The sequence below is a fragment of the Triturus cristatus genome, chromosome 8 (assembly GCF_964204655.1).
Source record: "Triturus cristatus chromosome 8, aTriCri1.1, whole genome shotgun sequence".
NCBI classification, from domain to species: Eukaryota; Metazoa; Chordata; class Amphibia; order Caudata; family Salamandridae; genus Triturus; species Triturus cristatus.
In genome coordinates, this window is record NC_140591.1 from 57429346 (window position 1) to 57436500 (window position 7155).

General features: G+C 37.7%; 2 non-coding genes across 2 annotated transcripts; both read left to right on the forward strand.

Moving 5' to 3' along the window:
• The first annotated feature begins 2127 nt into the window (after positions 1-2127).
• On the forward strand, positions 2128-2200 carry TRNAF-GAA (transfer RNA phenylalanine (anticodon GAA)). The gene has a single exon. It is a non-coding gene; the product is annotated as a tRNA-Phe (tRNA).
• Positions 2201-6784: 4584 nt separating this feature from the next.
• Positions 6785-6857, forward strand: TRNAF-GAA (transfer RNA phenylalanine (anticodon GAA)). The gene has a single exon. It is a non-coding gene; the product is annotated as a tRNA-Phe (tRNA).
• Positions 6858-7155: the final 298 nt, after the last annotated feature.

Genomic DNA, 7155 nt, shown 5'->3' on the forward strand with positions numbered 1-7155 from the left:
TTCAACATATTTTTTACATTCTGTCTTTCTGTCAAACTTGCTTCCACCTCTCTTGTATTCAACTTTACCTGCTTTATTTGCCAATTCTTCCTTTAATTGAAAGTAAAGCTTTGCCTGCATCAGCCTCGAGTTCCCCTTATACAAAACTGTTAGTAGTCAGATGACCTAGTTTGCCTACCCTCGCCATATAGGTCTGTGTGTCTGAGTATAAGTCCATTCATAGTTTACAAACATCTTCTAACTAACTTGGCTCCTAAAAAGGAAATTCACCCATCAGACCAATTTAGCTGCTGAATAATATTGGCCAATTTAACACATAACTGCACATGCAGATAGAATGACCAGGGTCTGCATTTATCTTTAACAATTATCAAAAATACAACAGAAAGCCAAAATGGCCAGCTGGATGAAATAGCTCAGTTGGGAGAGTGTTAGATTGAAAATCTAAAAGTCCCTTGTTCAATGCTGGGTTTCGGAAAAGTCTGAGAGGTTTCTTGCTTCTCACAAAATATTTCTTGGTATCAGCTCAAGTTTTTCTTTCTTTATTTATCAAAATATTTGATCAACTGATCGACAACATGATCAATTCAACATAGAATTGTCTTTCTGTCCTCCTTCTAAATTTGCTTCCACCTCTCTTGCATTCAGCTTCGACTACAAATGTTTCCTATTTCATGCTTTTTTGTAAAGTAAACTCTTGTCTGCATCAGCTTCCACTTCTCCTTGAACACAGATTTCAGTATTCAGATGACATAGCTTACCTACTCAGGCCAAATACCTCTGTGTAATATGGTGCTAGTCCATTCAGAGTAAAAAAAAAAGCTACCTAACCTGGATCCGAAAAATTCTATTTACCTATTGCACCCGTTAACTGATGAATGATACAGGACATCTTAAAACATAGCTCTAGCATGAGGTTGAGCATCTATTTTCTTGGGAAGTTTAAAAGAAAGGATGAAGACTCAAACTACCAGCAGGCCGAAAAAGCTCAGTTGGGAGTGCGTTAGACTGAAAATCTAAAGGTTTCGGCACAATTTCAACTTCTGCTTTTCATGTCACAAAAGCTGTTTGGAGTTAAATCAACGCTCTTCTTTATCAAAACCTTTTATCAATCTGATCAACAACACAATCAATTCAACATATTATTTACTTTCTGTCTTCCTTTCAAACTTGCTTCCACCTCTCTTGTATTCAACTATGCCTCATTTATTTGCAACTTCTTGCTTTATTTTAAAGTAAAGCTTTGCCTGCATCAGCCTCCAATTCCCCTTATACAAAACTGTCAGTAGTCAGATGACATAGCTTGTACACCCTGGCCATATAGGTCTGTGTTTCAGAGTATAAGTCAATTCAGAGTTTAGAAAAAAAAATTCTACCTACCTTGTCCCCTAAAAAGGATATTCACTCATCAGACCAAGTTACCTGCTGAATGATACTGGACACTTTAACACATAACTATAAACGAAAATAGAATGACCAGGTTCTGTATGTATCGTCTACAATTATTAATAATACATCAGGAGGCCACAGGGACTTGTTGGCTGAAATATCTCAGTTGGGAGATCGTTAGACTGAAGAGATTAAGGTCCCTGGTTCAATCCCGGGTTTCGGCACAGTGCGAGGGGATCCTACATTCTTGCAAAATATTTCTTGAAATCAGCTCTAGTTTTTTTTTCTTTATTTCTCAAAATATTTTATCAACTGATCAACAACATGATAACTTCAACAAAAAGTTGTCTTTCTGTCCTCCTTCTAAACTTGCTTCCACCTCTCTTGCCATCAGCTTTGATGACGAATTTATCCGTTTTTAGACTTTTTTCAAAGTAAACTCTTGTCTGCATCAGCTTTCAATTCTCCTTAAACAAAGTTGTCAGTATTGAGATGACATAGCTTACCTACTCAGGCGACATACGTCTGTGTAATACAGTGCTGGTCCACTCAGAGTTTTAAAAGAAAAACGACCTAACATTTATCCCAAAAATGCTACTCACCCATTTCACCAGTTAGCTGCTGAACAATGCAGGACACATTAAAACACAGCTCTAACCTCACATTGAAAATCCAGGTTCTGCATCTCTGTTCTGGGATTGTTCAAACAAAGAGGCTGAATACTATAGCTGCTGGCAGGCCGAAATAGCTCAGTTGGGAGAGCGTTAGACTGAATATCTAAAGGTCCCTGGTTCGATCCCGGGTTTCGGCACATTTTGAACTTCTGCTTTGCATGCCACAAAGACTATTTTGAGTCAACTCATATTGACTTTGTTTATAACGATCAAAACCTTTTATCAAGATAATCGACAATACAATTAATTCAACATATTATTTACTTTCTGTCTTTCTTTCAAACTTGCTTCCACCTCTCTTGTATTCAACTTTGCCTCCTTTTTTTCCCAATTCTTCCTTTAATTGAAAGTAAAGCTTTGCCTGCATCAGCCTCCAGTTCCCCTTATACAAAACTGTTAGTAGTCAGATGACCTAGCTTGCCGACCCTCGCCATATAGGTCTGTGTTTCTGAGTATAAGTCCATTCATAGTTTACAAACATCATCTAACTAACTTGGCTCCTAAAAAGGAAAATCACCCATCAGACCAATTTAGCTACTGAATAATACTGGACAATTTAACACATAACTGCACATGCAGATAGAGTGACCAGGTTCTGCATTTATCTTTAACAATTATAAAAAATACAACAGAAAGCCGAAATTGCCAGCTGGATGAAATAGCTCAGTTGGGAGAGCAGTAGACTGAAGATCTAAAGGTCCCTGGTTCAATCCTGGGTTTAGGCTCATTTTGAACTTCTGCTTTGCATGCCACAAATGCTATTTGGAGTCAACTCATATTGACGTTGTTTATAATGATCAAAACCTTTCATCAAGCTATTCGATAAGACAACCATTTCAACATATTTTTTACATTCTGTCTTCCTGTCAAACTTGCTTCCACCTCTCTTGTATTCAACTTTACCTGCTTTATTTGCCAATTCTTCCTTTAATTGAAAGTAAAGCTTTGCCTGCATCAGCCTCGAGTTCCCCTTATACAAAACTGTTAGTAGTCAGATGACCTAGTTTGCCTACCCTCGCCATATAGGTCTGTGTGTTTGAGTATAAGTCCATTCATAGTTTACAAACATCTTCTAACTAACTTGGCTCCTAAAAAGGAAATTCACCCATCAGACCAATTTAGCTGCTGAATAATATTGGACAATTTAACACATAACTGCACATGCAGATAGAATGACCAGGGTCTGCATTTATCTTTAACAATTATCAAAAATACAACAGAATGCCAAAATGGCCAGCTGGATGAAATAGCTCAGTTGCGAGAGTGTTAGATTGAAAATCTAAAAGTCCCTTGTTCAATGCTGGGTTTCGGAAAAGTCTGAGAGGTTTCTTGCTTCTCACAAAGTATTTCTTGGTATCAGCTCAAGTTTTTCTTTCTTTATTTATCAAAATATTTGATCAACTGATCGACAACATGATCAATTCAACATAGAATTGTCTTTCTGTCTTCCTTCTAAATTTGCTTCCACCTCTCTTGCATTCAGCTTTGACTACAAATGTTTCCTATTTCATGCTTTTTTGTAAAGTAAACTCTTGTCTGCATCAGCTTCCACTTCTCCTTGAACACAGATTTCAGTATTCAGATGACATAGCTTACCTACTCAGGCCAAATACCTCTGTGTAATATGGTGCTAGTCCATTCAGAGTAAAAAAAAAATCTACCTAACCTGGATCCGAAAAATGCTATTTACCTATTGCACCCGTTAACTGATGAATGATACAGGACATCTTAAAACATAGCTCAAGCATGAGGTCGAGCATCTATTTTCTTGGGAAGTTTAAAAGAAAGGATGAAGACCCAAACTACCAGCAGGCCGAAATAGCTCAGTTGGGAGAGCGTTAGACTGAAGATCTTAAGGTCCCTGGTTCAATCCCGGGTTTCGGCACAATTTCAACTTCTGCTTTTCATGTCACAAAAGCTGTTTGGAGTTAAATCAACGCTCTTCTTTATCAAAACCTTTTATCAATCTGATCAAGAACACAATCAATTCAACATATTATTTACTTTCTGTCTTCCTTTCAAACTTGCTTCCACCTCTCTTGTATTCAACTATGCCTCATTTATTTGCAACTTCTTGCTTTATTTTAAAGTAAAGCTTTGCCTGCATCAGCCTCCAGTTCCCCTTATACAAAACTGTTAGTAGTCAGATGACCTAGCTTGCCGACCCTCGCCATATAGGTCTGTGTTTCTGAGTATAAGTCCATTCATAGTTTACAAACATCATCTAACTAACTTGGCTCCTAAAAAGGAAATTCACCCATCAGACCAATTTAGCTACTGAATAATACTGGACAATTTAACACATAACTGCACATGCAGATAGAGTGACCAGGTTCTGCATTTATCTTTAACAATTATAAAAAATACGACAGAAATCCAAAGTTGCCAGCTGGAAGAAATAGCTCAGTGGGGGGAGCAGTAGACTGAAGATCTAAAGGTCCCTGGTTCAATCCCGGGTTTAGGCACATTTTGAACTTCTGCTTTGCATGCCACAAATGCTATTTGGAGTCAACTCATATTGACGTTGTTTATAATGATCAAAACCTTTTATCAAGCTGATCGATAAGACAACCATTTCAACATATTTTTTACATTCTGTCTTTCTGTCAAACTTGCTTCCACCTCTCTTGTATTCAACTTTACCTGCTTTATTTGCCAATTCTTCCTTTAATTGAAAGTAAAGCTTTGCCTGCATCAGCCTCGAGTTCCCCTTATACAAAACTGTTAGTAGTCAGATGACCTAGTTTGCCTACCCTCGCCATATAGGTCTGTGTGTCTGAGTATAAGTCCATTCATAGTTTACAAACATCTTCTAACTAACTTGGCTCCTAAAAAGGAAATTCACCCATCAGACCAATTTAGCTGCTGAATAATATTGGACAATTTAACACATAACTGCACATGCAGATAGAATGACCAGGGTCTGCATTTATCTTTAACAATTATCAAAAATACAACAGAATGCCAAAATGGCCAGCTGGATGAAATAGCTCAGTTGCGAGAGTGTTAGATTAAAAATCTAAAAGTCCCTTGTTCAATGCTGGGTTTCGGAAAAGTCTGAGAGGTTTCTTGCTTCTCACAAAGTATTTCTTGGTATCAGCTCAAGTTTTTCTTTCTTTATTTATCAAAATATTTGATCAACTGATCGACAACATGATCAATTCAACATAGAATTGTCTTTCTGTCTTCCTTCTAAATTTGCTTCCACCTCTCTTGCATTCAGCTTCGACTACAAATGTTTCCTATTTCATGCTTTTTTGTAAAGTAAACTCTTGTCTGCATCAGCTTCCACTTCTCCTTGAACACAGATTTCAGTATTCAGATGACATAGCTTACCTACTCAGGCCAAATACCTCTGTGTAATATGGTGCTAGTCCATTCAGAGTAAAAAAAAAAGCTACCTAACCTGGATCCGAAAAATGCTATTTACCTATTGCACCCGTTAACTGATGAATGATACAAGACATCTTAAAACATAGCTCTAGCATGAGGTCGAGCATCTATTTTCTTGGGAAGTTTAAAAGAAAGGATGAAGACCCAAACTACCAGCAGGCCGAAATAGCTCAGTTGGGAGAGCGTTAGACTGAAGATCTTAAGGTCCCTGGTTCAATCCCGGGTTTCGGCACAATTTCAACTTCTGCTTTTCATGTCACAAAAGCTGTTTGGAGTTAAATCAACGCTCTTCTTTATCAAAACCTTTTATCAATCTGATCAACAACACAATCAATTCAACATAATATTTACTTTCTGTCTTCCTTTCAAACTTGCTTCCACCTCTCTTGTATTCAACTATGCCTCATTTATTTGCAACTTCTTGCTTTATTTTAAAGTAAAGCTTTGCCTGCATCAGCCTCCAATTCCCCTTATACAAAACTGTCAGTAGTCAGATGACATAGCTTGTACACCCTGGCCATATAGGTCTGTGTTTCAGAGTATAAGTCAATTCAGAGTTTAGAAAAAAAAATTCTACCTACCTTGTCCCCTAAAAAGGATATTCACTCATCAGACCAAGTTACCTGCTGAATGATACTGGACACTATAACACATAACTATAAACGAAAATAGAATGACCAGGTTCTGTATGTATCGTCTACAATTATTAATAATACATCAGGAGGCCACAGGGACTTGTTGGCTGAAATATCTCAGTTGGGAGATCGTTAGACTGAAGAGCTTAAGGTACCTGATTCAATCCTGACTTTCAGCACAGTGCGAGGGGATCCTACATTCTTGCAAAATATTTCTTGAAATCAGCTCTAGTTTTTTTTTCTTTATTTCTCAAAATATTTTATCAACTGATCAACAACATGAGAACTTCAACAAAAAGTTGTCTTTCTGTCCTCCTTCTAAACTTGCTTCCACCTCTCTTGCCATCAGCTTTGATGACGAATTTATCCCATTTTATACTTTTTTCAAAGTAAACTCTTGTCTGCATCAGCTTTCACTTCTCCTTGAACAAAGTTGTCAGTATTGAGATGACATAGCTTACCTACTCAGGCGACATACGTCTGTGTAATACAGTGCTGGTCCACTCAGAGTTTTAAAAGAAAAACGACCGAACATTTATCCCAAAAACGCTACTCACCCATTTCACCAGTTAGCTGCTGAACAATGCAGGACACATTAAAACACAGCTCTAACCTCAGATTGAAAATCCAGGTTCTGCATCTCTGTTCTGGGATTGTTCAAAAAAAGAGGCTGAATACTATGGCTGCTGGCAGGCCGAAATAGCTCAGTTGGGAGAGCGTTAGACTGAAGATCTAAAGGTCCCTGGTTCGATCCCGGGTTTTGGCACATTTTGAACTTCTACTTTGCATGCCACAAAGACTATTTTGAGTCAACTCATATTGACTTTGTTTATAATGATCAAAACCTTTTATCAAGATAATCGACAATACAATTAATTCAACATATTATTTACTTTCTGTCTTTCTTTCAAACTTGCTTCCACCTCTCTTGTATTCAACTTTGCCTCCTTTATTTCCCAATTCTTCCTTTAATTGAAAGTAAAGCTTTGCCTGCATCAGCCTCCAGTTCCCCTTATACAAAACTGTTAGTAGTCAGATGACCTAGCTTGCCGACCCTCGCCATA